Source organism: Spermophilus citellus, assembly GCF_964194105.1.
Source record: "Spermophilus citellus genome assembly, chromosome: X".
NCBI classification, from domain to species: Eukaryota; Metazoa; Chordata; class Mammalia; order Rodentia; family Sciuridae; genus Spermophilus; species Spermophilus citellus.
The window spans coordinates 91084499-91104217 of NC_138190.1; the positions used below are offsets into that span (position 1 = coordinate 91084499).

Here is a 19719-nt window from a genome sequence, read left to right on the forward strand (position 1 = left end):
AGGAACTGGGATGTTAATATTCAAAATTATGAAAAGAAAAATAATATGCCAACTAGAATACTATATGTGGCAAAGATTAAAGGAACAATAGAGACTTTCCCAGGCAAACAAACGCTGAGGTAACTCATTATCACTAGATGAGATGTTAAAGGGAGTTCTTCAAATTGAAATAAATGGTTGCTAAACAGCAACACAAAAAACATGAAAGTATAAAACTCACTGGAAATGGTAAGTACACAGAGAAATATAAATATGATAATATTATGATGGTGGTTTGTAAAGTACTTTAAATTCTATTACAAAAGTTAAAAAAGAAAAACTTACTAAAATAATTATAACTACATAAATTTATAATTGGATTCATAATATAAGAAGATATAAACTTGAATACCAGTAATATAAAGTGTGGGGAGGAAGAAATAAAAGTGTTGAGTTTCTACATGTGATTAAAGTTATCACCTTCATATAGACAGCTAGATGACTGCTTTATCACTGAGCTACATCCTCAGCCCTAAAAATATCATACATCATGACAGAGTAGAATTTGTCCCTGGGATGTAAACATAGTACAACATACACAAATAAATGAATGTGAGACACCACATTAACATAATGAAGGATAAAGATCACATGATCATCTCAATAGCTACAGAAAAAGCACTTGAAATATTTAACCACTTTTCATGATTAAAAAAAACTCTCAACAAAATATGTATAGAAGGAATTTATCTCAACAATAAAGGCTTTATAGGAAAAGCCCACATCTAACCTCATTGTCATTGTTGAAAACCTAAAGCTTTTCTTCTCCTATCAAAAAAAGGTAAAAATCCCCTTCTTACCACTTACAATCAACATATTATCAGACAATTTAACTGAAGCAATTCAACTAATAAAAAAATGAAAGTCATTGAAATTCAAAAGAAAATAGAAAATGTATCTATTTGTAGACACATGACCTTTTGTGTAGAAAGCCCTAAAGATGCCCCCCCAAAACCCGTTAGAACTAATAAAAAGTTCAGTGAAGGGTCTCTGGTCTAATTCCTAGGTCCTTGATCCACTTTAAGTTGAGTTTTGTGCATGGTGAGAGATAGACTTTTAATTTCATTTTGCTACATATGGATTTCCAGTTTTCCCAGCACCATTTATTGAGAAGGCTATCCTTTCTCCAATGTATGTTTTTGAGGCTTTTGTCTAGTATGATATAATTGTATATGTGGGTTTTTCTCTGTGTCCTTTATTCTGTACTGTTGGTCTACAAGTCTATTTTGGTGTCAATACTATGCTCTTTTTGTTACTTTTGCTCTGTAGTGTAGTTTAAGGTCTGGTATTGTGATGCCTTCTGCTTTATTTTTCTGGCTAAGAATAGCTTTGGCTATTCTGGGTCTCTTATTTTTCCAAATGAATTTCATGATTGTTTCTTTGAGTTCTATGAAGAAAGACATTGGGATTTTAACAGGAATTGCATTGAATCTGTATAAAAATTTTGGTAGTATGGCCATTTTGACAATATTAACTCTGCCTATCCAAGAGCATGGGACATCTTTCCATCCCTAAGGTCTTCTTCAATTTCCTTCTTTAGTGTTCTGTAGTTTTCATTGTAGAGGTCTTTCACCTCTTATGTTAGATTGATTCCCAAGTATTTTATATTTTTGAGGCTATTTTGAATGGGGTAGAGTTCCTAATTTCTCTTTCAGTGGATTCATCACTTATGTATATAAATGCAATTGATTTATGGGTATTGATTTTATATCTTGGTACTTTGCTGAATTCATTTATTAGTTCTAGAAGTTTTCTGGTAGAATATTTTGGATCTTCAAAATATAGAATCATGTTCTAAAGTGCAAGAAATAAAATCAAGAATCAATAAATGTGATGTATTCAAAGTAAAAGATTTTTTTTCCTCAGCAAAAGAGACAATCATTGAGGTGAAGAGAGAGCATAAAATATGAGAGCAAATTTTTACCACATGCACATCAGATACAGCACTAATCTCCAGGATATATAAAGAACTCAAAAAAAACTTAATACCCAAAAATAAACAACCCAATCAATAAATGGGGTAAGGAACTGAACAGACAGTTCTCAGAAGATATACAAGTGATCAAGAAATATATGAAAAAGTGTTCAACACCTTTAGTAATAAACACAATGGAAGATTACTCAGCACTAAAAGAATAAAATCATGGCATTTTTAGGTAAATGGATGGAGTTGGAGAACATTATACTAAGCAAAGTAAACAAATCCCAAAAAACCAAAGGCCAAATATTTTCTCTGATTAGAGGAGACTGATCTATGGTCGGGGAGGGACATGGGAAGAATAGAGGAACTTTGGATTGGGCAAATGGGAGGGTGGGGAGGGGTTACGAGGCTAGGAAAGATGGTGGAATGAGATGGACATAATTACCCTAGGTATATGTATGATTGCACAAATGGTGCATCTCTATATTATGTGCAACCAGAGAATTGAAATGTTGCACTCCATTTGTATACAATGAATTGAAATTCATTCTGCTATCATGTACAACTAAGTTGAAAAAATAAAAAAAAATTTCAGTGAAGTTATATGATATAAAGTCAACATACAAAAATCAAATGTATTTCTTTATGCTAACAAATAAACTAAAAAAATTAAGAAAACAATTCCATTTATATAGTATCAAAAATAGGGTGACTACTGATAATTATAAAGTACTGTTTAGGTTTTTTTTTTAATGCTTTCTGCCATAAAGAAGTAGTGTTTAAGAAGACAGGTTTACCATTATTTGAATATAAAAAAGTATATATGTATTAAAAATCACATGGTTTCTCATAAACATGTACAATTTTTTACCAGTTCAAAAAATGAATGAAATACATAGGAATAAAATTTAGCTGAGGAAGTTTAAGATTGGTACATTAAAACTACAAAACATTGATAAAAGAAACCAAAGAAGAAATTAATAAATTGAATGGCATTCCATATTCATGAATTGGAAGAGTTAATGTTAAAATGTCTATATTGGGCTGGGGATGTGGCTCAAGTGGTAATGTGCTCGCCTGGCATGCGTGGGGCGCTGGGTTTGATCCTCAGAACCACATACAAATAAAATGAAGATGTTGTGTCCACCGAAAACTGAAAAACAAATATTAAAAAATTCTCTCTCTCTCTCTCTCTCTCTCTCTCTCTCTCTCTCTCTCTCTCTCCTGTCTTCTCTCTCTCTCTTTAAAAAAATGTCTATAATATTCAATTCAATCTGTGGGTTCAATACAATCTCTTTCAAAATCCCAATGAGTTTTTCACATAAATACAAAAACCAATCCTAAAGTTCGTGTGAAGACACAAAAGATCCTAAATAGCCTTGTATTGATAATAAAGCTGGACTTATCACATCATGATTTCAAAATTATCTTTGGAGTCTCAAGAACCCACAATGGTCAAGGATAGTCCCTTCAACAATTGGTGCTAAAAAAACTGGATATGTGCATGCAAAAGAATATTGGAATCTTATCTATATGTCATACGCAAAAATAAGCTTCAAATTGACTAAAGATTTAAACATAACAACTAAAACAATTTCTTCAACAAAGTAAAGGTTTCATAGCATGGATCTAGGCAATGATTTCTTGGATATGACACCAAAAATACAAGCAACAGCAGGTAAATGGCCCTACAAAAGGCAACCTATGGATTGGAAGAAAATATTTGCAAAGTATACAGCTGATAAGGGATTAATACCCACAAATACATAAGTAACTCATACAACTCAATAGAAAAATATATAGCCTGATTGAAAAAATGGGTAAAGATCCTGAATAAACATTTTCTCCAAAGAAGACATACAAATAGCTAACAAGTATGTAAAAAGATGCTCAACATCTCTAATCACCAGGGAAATTCAAATCCAAACTACATCACACATTAAGATTACTATTATCAAAAGGGATGACAAGTGTTGTTGAAAATGTGGATAATGCAGATCCCTGCAAACTGTTGGTTGAAATGTAAAATAGTACAGCCATTATGAAAAACAATATGGAGATTCCTCAAAAATTAAAACAATAGCTGCCATATGATTTACCAATCTCACTTCTGAGTATGTATCCAAAATAATTAAAAAGAGGATACTGAAGAGATATCTGCACTTTCAACTTCATTGTAGCATTTCTCAAAATTGCCAAGATATGGAAACAACCCTAATGTCCATCAATGAATGTATGGATTAAGAAAATGTGGCATATGCATGTAATGGAATATTAATCGACCTTATGAAAGTAAAGAAATTCTGCCCTGTGTGACAACATGCATGAATCTTAAAGGCATGTGAAACAAGCCAGTCATGAAAAGAGCAATAGCACATGATTCCACTTATATGAGATAGCTAAAATAGTCAAACTCATAGAAACCTTGCCAGGGTTTGGGGTGAGGGAGAAATAGGAAGTTGCTGTTCAACTGGTATAATATTTTACTTATACAAGATGAATAAGTTGTAGATATCAACTGTTATAGCATAAAGCCATTGTTTTATTTACTATATCAAACAATTAAAAATGTGTTGATGGTTTTGGAGATCAGAAGGAGTAAAAGCCAAACACATGGAATTTTTATGTTTTAAGATTAAACTGTCACACGCACAAAACGTTGAATATACGTAGATCTCAGAGTACATGGTCTGTTATCAAAAATTAAATATAACAAAATTTCAAAAAGGAAAAGTAAATGAGTTTACTATTTCTGAGGGGGAAAAAGTGACTGACTACTTGCATTGGTCTAGTAAGTTGTATATAAGTAGGCTAGGATAAATTGTGTGTATGTATGTGTGTGTGTGTGTGTATGTATGTATGTATGTATGTATATATATATATATATATATATATATATATATATATATATATATCCTTAGCAGTATAAATCAAGCTCTGAGAATAATAGTGACTGACTACTTGCATTGGTCTAGTAAGTTGTATATAAGTAGGCTAGGATAAATTGTGTGTATGTATGTGTGTGTGTGTGTGTATGTATGTATGTATATATATATATATATATATATATATATATATATATATATATATATATATATATATATCCTTAGCAGTATAAATCAAGCTCTGAGAATAATTTCCAGGCAATGTTTAGAATGGCCATGAGTAGCATATCAGGAAGTGTCTAGGAAGTTCTCCCACTGTTTGAATAATTTTACAAGTTGGTTACAACATATATCCTGTTTAGATAACAGATAAGCTCTAGGTTAGGTTCCCTTTCATTTCCTATGGTTCTAGAATTACCTAAAGACCTAAAGAACAACAGTGCAAAGAAGAGTATATTAAAACCAAATGTTACTCTCTTGGTCTCAAGAAATGTTAGAAGATAAATTTAGGCAACTGAAATTCTAGGTGCTGCACAAGTTTCATAATTGGTTCCCCAAAGCTATTTTTCATTAGTCAAAACTATTAATTTGCTTAAGTTAAGGAGTATATAGCATCACAGTTAAATAATAACTGTGAAAGACACTGCCATTTCTCTCAAATATTTTGTCTTAAATTATTCAGGATAACTTGTGTATTTCTTTTCTGTTAAAAAAGTACAAATTAGATGCAGTTTATTTTTCTTGAAAAGAAGTGCTGACCTCTATTCAGAGCCTACTAATGGTATTCTTTTCTTTTTTTTCTTTCTGTACACACAGAGAAAGGGAGAGGAGGGGTATGGGGAAAGGGAGTGTCACAAAGACCTTTTTGTAGAAGTGTTTTTTTACACCTTCAATTACCTCATGGCAGGTACAATGACCACTTTGTGCTCTCTTGAGGACAAAAGTGGCAATTTGTACTTACAAATACAAAGTGTATCAGTAAAAAATGAGGCCATGCTGAAAATTTGCCCCACGATGTTTAAAGGACACTGAGTTTTGACTCAAATTTACACATAAGTCAATGCCAAATGACAAATTTCAAGCTTCACAAGTTCAGACATTGATCAGGGAATTGGAGCTTCAAAGACACAAAGTTGAAAGCTTTTGGACCAAGGAATATTCAACAAAAGCTGTGTAAAAATGTGTCAATGCAATTTGGTCACCTCAAGCAAAAATCAGCAAGGCACAACAATGAAGAATTCTCATTTCATCTATACTTTGGATTTCTTGGAGAATCAGAATGCAATCCACGTCAAAAGTTGATAAATACATCCATTTGAACAGGTGTGAACTAATACCATTCATTTGCATAGCACATAGTTTACAAGAGGTTTCTACATACATCACCACATTTCTTCTCACTTCAAGACTGTGAGGTAGGACAAATATGATTATTCTCATTTTATAGAAGTGGGCATTAAGGGTAAGAGTTTCATCTGAGATAACAGAGCTATGAAGTAAAAAAGAATTAAGAGTAATAAAATGAAAGTCTTTTGATCTTTTCTCTGTTCTAGGCTATGAGGAGAAAGAATCACTTTATATGTGATAATATTTGATGAATTGCCTTTTGGTGTGAGATAGGTGTTGTTGCTAGTTACACTGTAAATTGTCTTTGGTATTTACAGAAGCACATGGACATCCTGGGCATTCCTCCCTCACTTATCAAGTTTAGTACCTTAATTCTGTTTAAATACATATTCACCTATGATTATTGTGCATATTTTATTGTATTATATGCAGTTGGTATTAATAAGAAAAATTTACTCTATGCCAGTAAATATGTGCTATTATTTTAATCTAAGATGGTTCTATGTTCCCACTGGGTAAGATTAAGTTATGGGCATGATTTTAAATCTTATGTTCATTGAGGCAAGAAAAAGTACTGCCCAGGTGAACACTGAATTGAATTAAAAGCTAATACTGTACATAGAGGCAATGTGAACAATTCATAGAAAATAACCGAAAGAACCTATTTCTAAATCATAAAAGATAAACAATATTGACTATGTATTGATAAAATCAACAGCTATTATGTCTTTTTAATTCATTATTTTACTTAATCCTCTGAGCAACTCTATTACATAAACAAAAGAACAGCAAAAAAGGTACATTTTATGGATAAGAAACTTGAAATTTAGAGTGCTGAGTAAATGCCTAAGTTCACACAACTAGTAATGGTAATAATGGATCAGAATCTAGTTTATCTGATCAAATAGTTCTCTTTAATCATTATGTCTCTGACACTTGAACTACTGCAATGTGCAGAAGAATGATCTGAGGCACTTGTTAAAGTGCAGATTTCTTGGTATTATATACTAAGATTTAGTAGATCTGGGGTGGAGACTGGAAATCTTAGTCTTAATAAGCTTTGCAGATAATTCTCACACTGATTTTTTTTTTTTTTGGACAGATGTTGAAAAACATTGGCATACATTATACTGACATAGCTAACATTGCTTTCTTCGTATTAACTTCATATGAGTTTTTTAAAGCAATTCATATATTTGAGGTAGTTTTTCTTTTTTAAAAACTCATAAAGCTGTCTCATAAAGCTTACTGTAGTTGAGAAGCTTACCAGGAGTATAGAAATTTAGAGTGATGTGATGTGAGGGTATTGATATTTGCATAATGCCTGCATATGTATTAAACAGGTTTGGTCTGATTCAATGAGGCCAAACAACAGGCTTTCTCTGTAGGCATAAAGTAGAGGAAGCTAGATATGTATGTAAAAGAAGAAGAGAGAAGAGAGAGAAAGGTAAAAGGGAGAGGTTAGGAAAGAGAGAAAGGGGGCCAAGCTAAAAGACTGAGTTACTTGTGAACACAAATAAGTACATTTCTCTCATAAAACAAACAGGTTCTGATTAAAATTTGTGTTTTGACAGCCATGTCTTTTATCTGGTTTTGTTTAGGTCCTTAAATGGAATGACAGGGCACACAATCCAATTGGCATTTGTGATTAAGAGGTCAGGCAGTGAATTCAGTACTTTTTAAAAAATCTTGCTCTCCCCCACCCCCTAACCCTTCAACTGGCACTTTAGTCTCCTAACTTATTCATAGCAGCAGGATGCAATGGCTGAACACCACCCTCTACTCACAAATCTAAGGACAAGCTTCATTATTATATTCCTTCAAGGAAATAAATTCAATGTCATTTAGATAATCTAGGCACATATATATAGCTTTTTAGTCTCAATTATTGTTTTCTTTTTCTCCTTCTGAACTATTAATCTAGTATGAAAAGCTTAAAAAATTAAAAGGCTTTTTAGAAAAGGAATCACTTTTGTCCTTATACAAAAGAACAGCAAAAAAGGTACTCCCAAGGACAGAGTCTGTTAAAAATCAGTTTATTTCCACCACGCTCCCCTATTATTCACCTGTCAGTAAAATATGTCCTCTCATTGTCTCGGTCTGAATGCCTATTTTTATCTGACTGGAGCTATATGGTCATTTTTGTATTTATTACTAAGTTCTCTAGATCCTCCCCCCATTCTATTCCCCCCACCCCAGAGCATGTTTTTCTGTTCTTAAAAACTGGGCCACATGCCTCTGAGGAGAAAGTAGTGCATTATTTCATTCCCACCTTTTCTTCTTTTTTGGCATCTCTGAGGCCTGCTATGCCCAGAAGTGCTTCCACTCAAGCTGGACCATCAAATCAATTATCACAGCAGTCTGCTTTCCAAATATGAATGGCAATGAATGACAACAAGCAAGGCAAACTTTCAGTTCTGATTTGTCATTGGTAATGTAAATCTTTTTTTCCCCTTTTGTCTCCTCCCCTTCTCCTTTTCTATCTCACTCAATTGCTCCAAGTTTCTCCCTCTCAATCTCTCTCTCTCATAGATGTTTGAGAGGGTCCAGTCATTTGGCCAACACTCCCCCACCCACCCCCCACCCCCTGTTAGCAGCTGCATTGTATCAAAACTTCAAATAAAAGCTTCACCTTTGTGAGTCAAAGTCACAAGAGAAAAATGGTACTTGGAGCCATTATTGTTATAAAATCTCTTCCTGCTAACCTCCGAGCCTGATTATTACTGCATCCAAAGAAGCTCAACAGTGTTGCATCCTTATTCATTTGGGCTGTTTAAAATTCTCGCCTGGTTCAGTATTTGAAGCTTCAATTGTTTTGTGCTTAATGTTGCTCATTTCATATCAAGTTCTTGGTTATGGGAAATACTTTAATTTTTAAAATGTTATTATATTCTAGCTGTTTAAAAAGATTGAGAATGCTATAAACACAGAGACTGGTTTAAGCAAACTATAACTAGCTTTCATAATGCTGCATGTGGTCATTAATCCATCACTTTTGTGAGGATGTCTGCAGTTTCCACTGTGATATAGTGCTTTATGTTTCTTTTCCCAAGCTGGCAGCAATTGTTTTCATTGGCCAACAATGTCATACTTTTACCAATTATATTTATAAATATTACTTTAAAGAATGAATTCAGGGTCGGGGCTGTAGCTCAGTGGTAGAGTACTTGCCTCACAGGTGTGAGACCCTGGGTTTGATCCTCAGTGCCACATAAAAATAAGTAAGTAAGTAAATAAATAAATAAATATTGTGTCCATCTACAACTAAAAAAATAAAAATAATGAGTTCAAAGCAGTAACATCATTTGAAAATACCATGCAAGAGAATAAATTATGCCAACCACTGTTACCTAGAAATTCTGTACCAGAGGATTAGAATATAGATTGTCTTCATTTAGTCAAATAATAATGACTTATATAAGGCTGTGCCTAGAACCTGCTTAACTGGTGAGTTAAGGTATTGCTTGTCATAATTAGTCCACCATCTTTGAAAATAATTCTCCACAACCTACTTTATGATACACATATACTGTTCTTCATGGGTTGTGTGTGTCCATGGGGATAGAGATTCAGAGCAGAGATACTGAAGAGTATGAACTATAATTCCTATCCTCTTGAAACAATCTGATTAAGAAGATAATGATAAAACTCTCCTTTGATGAAACTTGAGTCAGGCTCCCTTTTTTACTAGACCTGGCCTTGAGTTCTGTGCTTAGCCCATTTAGTCCAAAATCAGTTTTGTTCTTAGCAAAAATCTCTCACCCTTGATATCTGACCAAATTCCTTAACCCTATCCTGGATATCTTATCACTGTAGCCTGTTTTCAGCAAGACACCTGTCAAGTCAGTTTAACCAAGATGACTCCCTTCATCCTCATGATGTTTCCTCTTAGTGAATTTCCATCTATTGATCCCTCCATGGCTACAAATCTCCCCTTGGTACCTGTTGTAGTTGGAATTTTTAATCGTCTCCCCTACTACAAAACTCAATTTAATGAAATTAAATTGAATGAAATCTTCTTCTTATAAGGACACTAGTCTTTGGATTTAAGGCCCATTCTAATCTAGTAAGATAATGTCTTAACTTGATTACATCTGTAAAGATCCTATTTCGTATGGTTCTATTTTGCAAAATAAAATCCTACTCATAGACACATGGGGTAAGGGCTTCAACATATTTTTCGGGGTGATACAATTCAACCCACATTTCTTCAATAAGCCAATTATTAAAGTATAATCTCCCTACATGAGATTATATAATCCTATCCCAATGATTCATTTTCCATGATTTTTTTTCTTTTGAAACAAGCAAGTTCATAATAACCTATCAACTAAAATGCAATGTCTGATTTTTAATTTAGCACATATTAAAGCTATCTTCAAAATCTATTCTGTACTTCACATAGCAGGAGCAAGGTAATGTACTCAGTTACATTAGGCCCTGTGGGGAGATTTAAAAAATGATAAAAAAAATTGGCTCCTACACTCATATAGTTTACAGCCTTGAGGATTCACAACATAGAATGTTCGCAATGGAAGGAATCATAAAGATCATCTATTCCAAACCACTCGTTTTATAGATGAGGCCTTTGAGGCCAAGAGAGGTTAACTAACTTGCCCAGGGCTCCCAAAGTTAATTGCAAGGAACATGCAAGGGAAAGAAATGAAGGGTGGAATTTTAAAGAAATTCAACTAGCATTCTGCTTTCACATATGAAATATACACTGAATATTGATGAGGTACTATAGAGAGATTAGATTGAAGTCTATCAGTCATGGGCAATTATGAAATAGATGCCAAGGCTTTATTTTCTCCTTGGTCCTGTTTCCTAAAGCCTCTCAGGAAGCCAAATAACTCCCTAACCTTTTATTTCTGCCCCCTGGGGTGTGGGTTTACATCAAGTTATCTGGGGAAGCAATGGCTAATTTACCTTACAAAAGTAAGACGTGATCTCCTGGTTTTACTCTTCTGCCTTTTGTAATACCCAGATGGTGGAGAAGTAGTCCCATAGAGTAGGAGGGACAAGGAGAAAGGACACAGGACTTTGCTATTATCTAAGACAATTGTGATACATGATTCTTCTTTCCCGTTTTAAGAAGGAAATATACAGTGTTACTAATTTTTGGAGAAAAAAATGGGGTTGGGGGTACATTGCCAACTTCAAGTACAATCAATCCTTGGAATAGCTTACAAGTCAGTGTGGTGTAAAACTCTTCTTTCCTTTTTCTTTTACAGAAAATGATGCATTAGAAAAAAACTACCAGCAATGGAATTAAAAACAATCAGCCACTGGAACTAAAGAATAATGAAGTAACATGGCATTCTGCCATAACCTAACTAAAGATTGACAAAAGAACAAAAAAATCTGAAACAAAAGAAACTACAGGAAGAAACCTAGAATTTATTTATGCTTTTATTTTTCAACCAGCATTAAATCATCATTGACTGAACCTAGTTTGTTGGAATTAATGGAACTACTAATTAATCGGACTTAATATAAGGATAAGCTTACGTCTCATAAAATGGAGAAGATTTAAAATTAAAGTAGAAAAGCACCACTTTCAAAGTGTACTATTTTGGGACACATTGAAAAATTAACTGTTTCTACTAATTTATTCAATATTTCATTCAAAATATTCTTTACATAATTACATTTCTCAGAGCTAACTTTAAGAACTGCAATTTCAAATTAGGTGATTTCAAGTATACCTATATGCCTAGATTTGAATTAACACAAATTTTAGCATCATCAGCTTGAAAACGGAGCTGCAGAGCAACCAACTAGCATGTTATAGATTAACATAAATAAATTTACATAATCAGGGATTCAAAGACATAGTCATATTTTCTTTGGCATTTTGAAAAATAATTTGACAAATAATGCATTACAATTATCCTCTTCACGAGTGTCTTACTATGGAATAGAATTTTTGGCTTGACTAGCAACAAGAATTAAGAATTGAATGTGTTAAGTGTATGCATATCAGGCTTCTTAGAGGACTTTTACACAGTTGTGACAATAGTGAATAGTTACAATGCAAGCTAAGTTGGGAAAATTCCACAATTGAATAACTAACTAGAAGAGTACCTCTTCCACTTATCATGGACTTATGCCTAAAGAGCTGAGTTTTTGTCATTTCTGGTGTACCTGAGAAGAGAAGCTCTTTCTCGTTTTTTCCCCCATTACAAACTTCATGAAGCTGTGTAATTATAAAAGTACCCACTACCTAGTCATTAAATCAAAATTCTATAAGAGTCCCACACTTTACTTCAGTGGTCAAACATACTCACAGAAATCAATGTAAGGTTTTAACAGGAAATTTCTAGGGAAATATAATTTTGCATGATATTTCAAGTCTAAACGTACTTCAATTTAGTAATTACTTGATTCACCTCCTAAAAACTGTAGAGCTGATTCATTTGTATAACTTTTTCTAATACAATGGATTATTTAGTCTGAAAAGAATATTTCAAAAATAATTTTACTCATTCAGTTCAGAAAAAAATTAATTCTTTAGTCCAGGCTTTTTTTGAAATCATATCTCATACTATAAGTCCTTTAGAGAAGCACTTTTAACCCCTTAAATATGACCCAGGAGACATACAATTTAATTAAGATTAAGCAAGATGCAGGCATGGGATGTACACAGTGGTGGCAGAAAGAACCTTTAGTTTAGTGCCTATACTTTTGCTATTTTGCTAACACAAGCCCAGGTTGAATTCTGCTAGTTTTTTATTCAAATCCTTGGCTAGGGAAGTGGCTTAAGTGTAAATTTACACTTTCCAACACTGATGTCACTACTGCACTTGACTCCATGTAAAAATTACAGCTAAAGTTCATCACCAAATGAAAACACCATACTCCAATTATGAGTATTTCATGAATTTAACCAAAACTTGAACTTGACTTTCTATGGTAATGGGATGTGATTTGTTTCTAAACAGACCCAAATTAATGAGAAAATATGGCTAGTTCACTTGGAATGAAAGAATTAGACCACAGGAAATTTGTCTGAAATATTAATATTAATGTTTTGGTTTCTAACGATACAAAGTCAAGCGCAATTGAGCTAAATTTTATATATAATATGATGTACACAGGAGGATTTCTAACATCTTCCTGATGACTTGTATACAGTGCTTTATTATGTTTTGAAATGGGTCATGTTGTTCACTTTAGGTTTTTGATACAAATGCTATTTTGTAATCAATTTAAGAAGCCCTACAATATTTCCCTAAATAACCTAGAGATTCAACTTGACAGCTATATTTAGCTAGCATGGTAATTAAAATCTGAACTTGCATTTCAAGATGGCATATCACCTATACAGCACTGAAGACAAAAAGCTATTTTCTTGGCAAATAACTGATTGATGGTTCACTCTTAGCATGCTTGGAAAACCACATTAATAAGATAGCCCATGCTTTTTTTCCCCCCACTCTGTAATATCTACAGATGATCTCTATTTCAGATGACTCTAAGTAGCTAAACATGAATAAAAAAGAACACCTTTCTGGCTCATTAAGGCAATTGCTCAAGCTGTCATTAGCATTACCTCTCTGAAAATGCAGTACAGGATGCAGCAGGCCTTGTCTGCTGCAGAAACTAATGGCATGGAGGTACCTTTTGACAGGAGAACTAAATTTACATACTTTACATATTCAGTGAGTAAAGGAATAATTTACATTAATCAAATAAGCTATATTTTGAGGCTCCCCCCCCCATTTGAAATGTACTTGTGCACCTTGTAGGCCTAGTCACTAACAACTATGTACTAAATGAATTAATTGAGCCAAAGCAAAAGGGGGCCTTTACCTCTTATTTAACCCTACCTGCTTTCCACAGGGCAATTGTAAATTATGCCTCAGAAGATAAATAGCAAGTCATGCCTAAAACGATGAGATGCTTTGGTTTTCATCCTCAAACCTGCTAGGCTGACTACCTGTCAGATAAGGTTGAAGCCAGGATTATGCCTTGAAAAGCTGACAAACCACAGATTTTTATCACTAAATCAAACCTGCTGGGTTTAAACTCTGTGAACTTTAATTATCTCATATTTAATTAAAAGAACTAGATTAGACCAAAAGTGGAGGGCAAGGGGAGGTTCTGGCAAAGGAGAATCAGGGAGTTGGGAGGATGAGGTGACTTCATTTTCACAAATCAGATTCCTAATTCTAATAAAGCAAGGTTTACGTGCAGAGGACATTCAAGGAATCATTGGTCTGCACAATACTACAGGTTATCTAGTCCATCCCAGAATGATAATTATCTACCTTGTTCTTAAAAATCTCTGTAGAAATATTTTTTAAATACTTAAAAAACATTAAAAGTTCAGTAAATAATATAAAATAGCACATAAGCAAGCTAATGTGTGTGGTTAGCCTTTAGGGATTGAAAGAGTTGGGACATGCAAAAGGCATCACTCTATGAGAGCATGAATAGTCAGAACAGGATTCAAGTTGGAACTATTTATATAAGGGAGAACTAATTGTACTTATGGAAGTGGAAAAGAGAAAGAAAGAGTGTTCCAGATAAGAGAGCTACTATGAACCAAGACAGAGAAATGTGAATTAGCATTGTGGGAAAGTAGGAGGAAAGCCTGTCTAAGCTGAATCAATTGGAGAAATTAATTAATTCATTCAATAGATAAGTATTGATCACTTCTGTGTCAAGCATTATGCTAAATGTTAGAGAGACTGTGATGAGTAAGACACAATTCTTGCCCTCCAATTGCTTAGCCTTGATAGAAGGTCAAATAAGCAAACAATTACAATTACAGGATAAAATATGGGATAGGATATTTACAAAGAAGAGTAAAGCTCTATAAAAACAACTCAGATACTTTTTAAAAAATTGTGCCAATTCTCAACATTCCATTCATTTACTTTAAACTTAAAGATCTGTGACTTAAACCTTAAAAGGAATACAAATGCAAAATAAAAATCTTTCTGTGACCCATCCTTTGCCTGATCATTTACATGTTCAAATGTAACTGGATTTCCTAGAGAAGTGACAAAATCATATGAACTTCCTATAAGTAATTTCCAGTGAAGAATATAATTTTAAAAGTGATTTTTTTATTGGCTCTATTCACTGGAACTGGGCATTATATCATTGGTCCTAACAATGTGCATATACCTATCTGTAAACCTTTTCAGCAGTGAGATAAATTACTGTGGAAAAGCCTGGAGTGTTTTTTCATCAGAGATCTTTAAAAAAAGGATTTATATCTACCTGCATGAGATGGTTCAGGATCAATAATGCCTACAGCACAACATGAATTTCAACTCTATGATTTGAAAACTATTAGAAGTATTTCAGTGAATATTTCTACCAAATAATCACTCATTCTTTAAAAACGAAGTGATATTACTAGTCTTATGAGACAAGAACTAAAAATTCAGGTATAATTGTTCTTACCAATATAAGCAAAGAAAAATCTGAGCAATCTCATAAATCTTTTGCACGAGCACCTAAGTGAAAGGTAATATTGTAAGTAAATAGTATGTGGTTTGGAATTAGACTAACTGGGGTTCAGATTCTGATTGAACTATTGGCTAGCTGTGACCTCAGACAAGCTACCAAACTTCTATAATCCCCCATTTCCTCACTTTTAAACTTGAGGAAATAAAATCTAATGCTCAGGAAGGCTGTAAAGATGCAATGAGATGGTGTATATGTGACATCTAACACAGTACCTAACAAACAGCAGATACTCACTTAAATTCCTCCATTCTTTCTTCATTGTAAGTTTCCACTCAACTTTTTAAGGACAAAGCCCCTGAACAGCAGGCATGAAGATGTCATTTGCAGGATGAAAGACCCAAATAAAGTGAGCGAGCACAAAAGAGGGCACAGGCTTTTGCATGTGTAACCTTTCTTCTGTGGTTATGATAGGGAGCATATCAGTAGTGCTGGTGAACAACCGAGTCTACTAGAGCAGGCACTTCTGGAACCTCCCTTTGTCCTGAATCCAGACATGCATCTGCATTATCCACTTTCATTCTGTAACTTAAAACCTATCTAAATCATTGTCCATTTCCTAGAAGAAAGGAAGAAAAAGTGGTGAGGAAAGGCAGAGGAAAACAAAATTTCCTTGCAATGCCTCTACTTTCCATAGTAATTAACAAATATTCATTGCATTTTCTCAGTTTGTTTCAAACTCATTCTCATACCCTTAAAATGCTAGAATACCAATACTGCCACTTGTTAAGGACATGTCATTTGTGCTTTTCTAGTCAGAATTAAAATGAGACTTCCTTAGTAAAAAATGTATTTGGAAGCCTCTCAGAGATACAAGCATACCCCTTTTGTGAGTAGCAGCTCTTATGATCTGGGAGTGTTTCCTGCAGTTCTGTTCTTAATTTGAATATTTTACACACTTTGGAATTGAGTCTGTTGCATGATTTTTTTACACAGTCTTGAAATCATTATGTTGCATTATCTACTAAATGTACATGCAGTAGGTTACTTCCCATTAGATGATTTGAGTGGATTAATAATAAAATCAAGTTTATATTTCTAGTTACACAGTTCACAGAATTCCCCAATATCCCAATAATAGAATACCAATTGGTAAAAAAATCACATTTTTATGAATCATATCTGAAGAGCTGAGATTCCACAGAGGGAAGAATAAATAGCCAGGAATATATATATATATATATATATACACACACACACACACACACACACACACACACACACAAGCTGGAATGCATAAACCTTATATATGCAGACAGAAAAATTTTAAGGATTCTAACAGTTATTTGTAGTCACTGTATTAAAATACCTAGGGTATTTCTGGGTTTTCCAAGTTAGTGATGTTCTTGAAAATGTGAATTAATTTGAATATAGCGAAATTATGTTACATCTGTTATAGATTACACACATATTTGGAATATATATGGCAAAAAAATGGCTATACTTATGGCTTTTGTCTTTACATAATAGTCATTTCATTAGTGACCAGTATGCAGCTTTTAAAAAGAAATTTAGAAGACAGAGATAGTCTCTAAGACATCTTTTGTATCCTGTTTAATGCCTCGTTGAATGTCCTGTACCACCTAAAAGACATATAGTGTCAAATGAATAGACCTTGGAAATACACTTTGTAAAAATAATATATATTTTCTTCCCATGTCTATATTTTCTTCCCATACATATATTTGGTCAATTGTTTTGTCCATTTCCTAGAAGAAAGGAAGAAAAAGTGGTGAGGAAAGGCAGAGGAAAACAAATTTTCCTTGCAATAGAACATAACATCCATTTTATCAGAAAGCCTTAGGCAGAAAGAAAGGGGACTTAGTAAAATAAATATGATGTTGCTACTAAAAACTCTTGCCACTTGATTATTTTAAAAGTTCACATTGTACAACCACCCACTCCAGCCTAAAACAGCACTTAGGTGATTTATATAGCTGATCTTGTACCCTTATTGCACAAGGATGATTTATCATTACATAAAAGAGAAAAAAAATATTTAAAATGTATAAATAACTAGATATTATACTATACACTAGGACACTGAGTAAGACAAAACTATAAACAGTTTATTTATAATACTGGTTTACAGCTGCACTACTATAACTTAAAATAAAAATTCCAGCAAATTAGATCATAGATAATACACGTTTTTATTTCATCAGTTATCATGCAGGTCATGATGAATGTGTCACATAATAAAGGAATGAACTGGTTATTTCAAGCAATCTTTCTCAAGCTGCATTCTTACTTGTTTCTTTGGAAAGTAATAAGTTAATGAATAGGTGCTACTTTCTATGATATGGATGTCCTTCACCATTAGAATCTATTGAATTCAACGATGAATACATATTCATGAATGTGCTCTCTTCTCAAAACAGGGATTTAGACAGTCTACTCCATTAAACATAAGTTTATTTTTTCTTCCAGGTGTCAGCCAGGGAAACAATATTTTGGTCAGTAGCCTTTTCATGATGTTTGTCCTAATGGACAGCACCTGGAAATAAAATCAACTGATGTTAAATGGAATAAATATTCTAAATCTCCACTCTGGGAAGGGTACTGTTAAATATAAAACAATATATACTTGAAAATATGAAAGAAATACAAGAAGTAATTTTGCCAAATTTTGTTAGGCCAAGAGATATGGGGAATGAGGTAGTAGAGCCTATGTGTCTATATATATGCTAGATTTACACTGATTAATAAACACCTAAGCACTTTCAATAGTTTTGTCAGTGCAATGAGATACTAGGGCTAATGAATATGACACGAGTATGTATCTCCTTAGAGACTTGTATACTTTGACAATCATTCTATTCTATGCAGCCTAGGTGACAACAATGATTATTAACAGCAATGGCCATGCTTATGACAATGGCCAAACTTCAGGGTGAAAGACTCCATAGGCAAAGATGAGCAGAGGATTTCACTAGGATTTTCCAATGAGGTAAATTATTGTATATGGAAAAAATGTACATACACAGTTTATATGCAAAGTATCTGTTTATTCTCCTATAGACTAAAATATATTTTAAAAGTTTTTTTTAAAAAATCAAGTATTTATCTTATGGTTATTTTATTTGTTTCTTCCTAAACCATTAGAACCAGTTGATAAGTGCATAATGGGAGGATGAGGCATGAGGACAGGATAGGAATGAGTCAGGATTGTTATCAATGCCAAAGAATATGTCTTGTACAAAGCAAGTCCCTGGGTCACTTTGTATTTAGGTCTTAAAGTATGATTCCATAGGAAAAGTATAAAAGCTAGTTTATTAGAAAGAGGGAAAACTTGCGGATTCATTTAAAATCTTTGTACAATAGAGTACTTGGTGCCTTGCTTTGGGATTAAATGAGGACCATGTTAGCATGTGGAAGCTGTAGTTAACATTCCAAACTTCAAAAACCACGTTTGTGATGGACTTCTCATATCTTATATTTCTCAAAATAAGTAAAATATTTATTGCTGTAAATTTGAGGTAAAGGGTGTGTTCATCAGATTACACTGCTTATGCAGAATTTTAATTTAAGATGTAAATTGTCTTTCATTCCTTTTAGAAGCTAGAATGACTAATCCAGATGGACTAATTCTCTTTTTTAAATAAAGCAACCACAGAAATGAGGATATTTTAATACACAGGAGAAGAGAAAAAGTATATGCACTTTTCTCAAATTACATCTTTAATAAAGCATATTTAATGTAATGATTTTGAACATATCAACAAATACACATACAAACATGGGATGAAGATGTAGATCAATGGTGCAATGCTGGCTAGCATGCACCAGGCCTTGGGTTCAATCCTCAGCATTGCAAGAAGGAAAAGTACAAGCAAGCACACTCATACACAAATTCAAGCTCAACTTGTACTATAATAATACAACATCTAAATAGCAACAGGAAACCAGGCAAGCACCAACAATTTGGTAAATCTGTTTCACTCATCTTCAACTATATCTTCTGGGGTTTTCCCTGATTCCTTGCTTTTGCATAAGGATGGTTATAAACAAAATAAAATAACAACAAAAAAACAGAAGCAACAA

The 19719-nt window shown here is 33.4% G+C and overlaps 1 protein-coding gene across 3 annotated transcripts in view; it reads right to left on the minus strand.

The window, feature by feature from the left end:
* Positions 1-19719, minus strand: part of DIAPH2 (diaphanous related formin 2) — an 813387-nt gene that overhangs the window by 99189 nt on the left and 694479 nt on the right. The gene's annotated exons all lie outside the window — the stretch shown is intronic.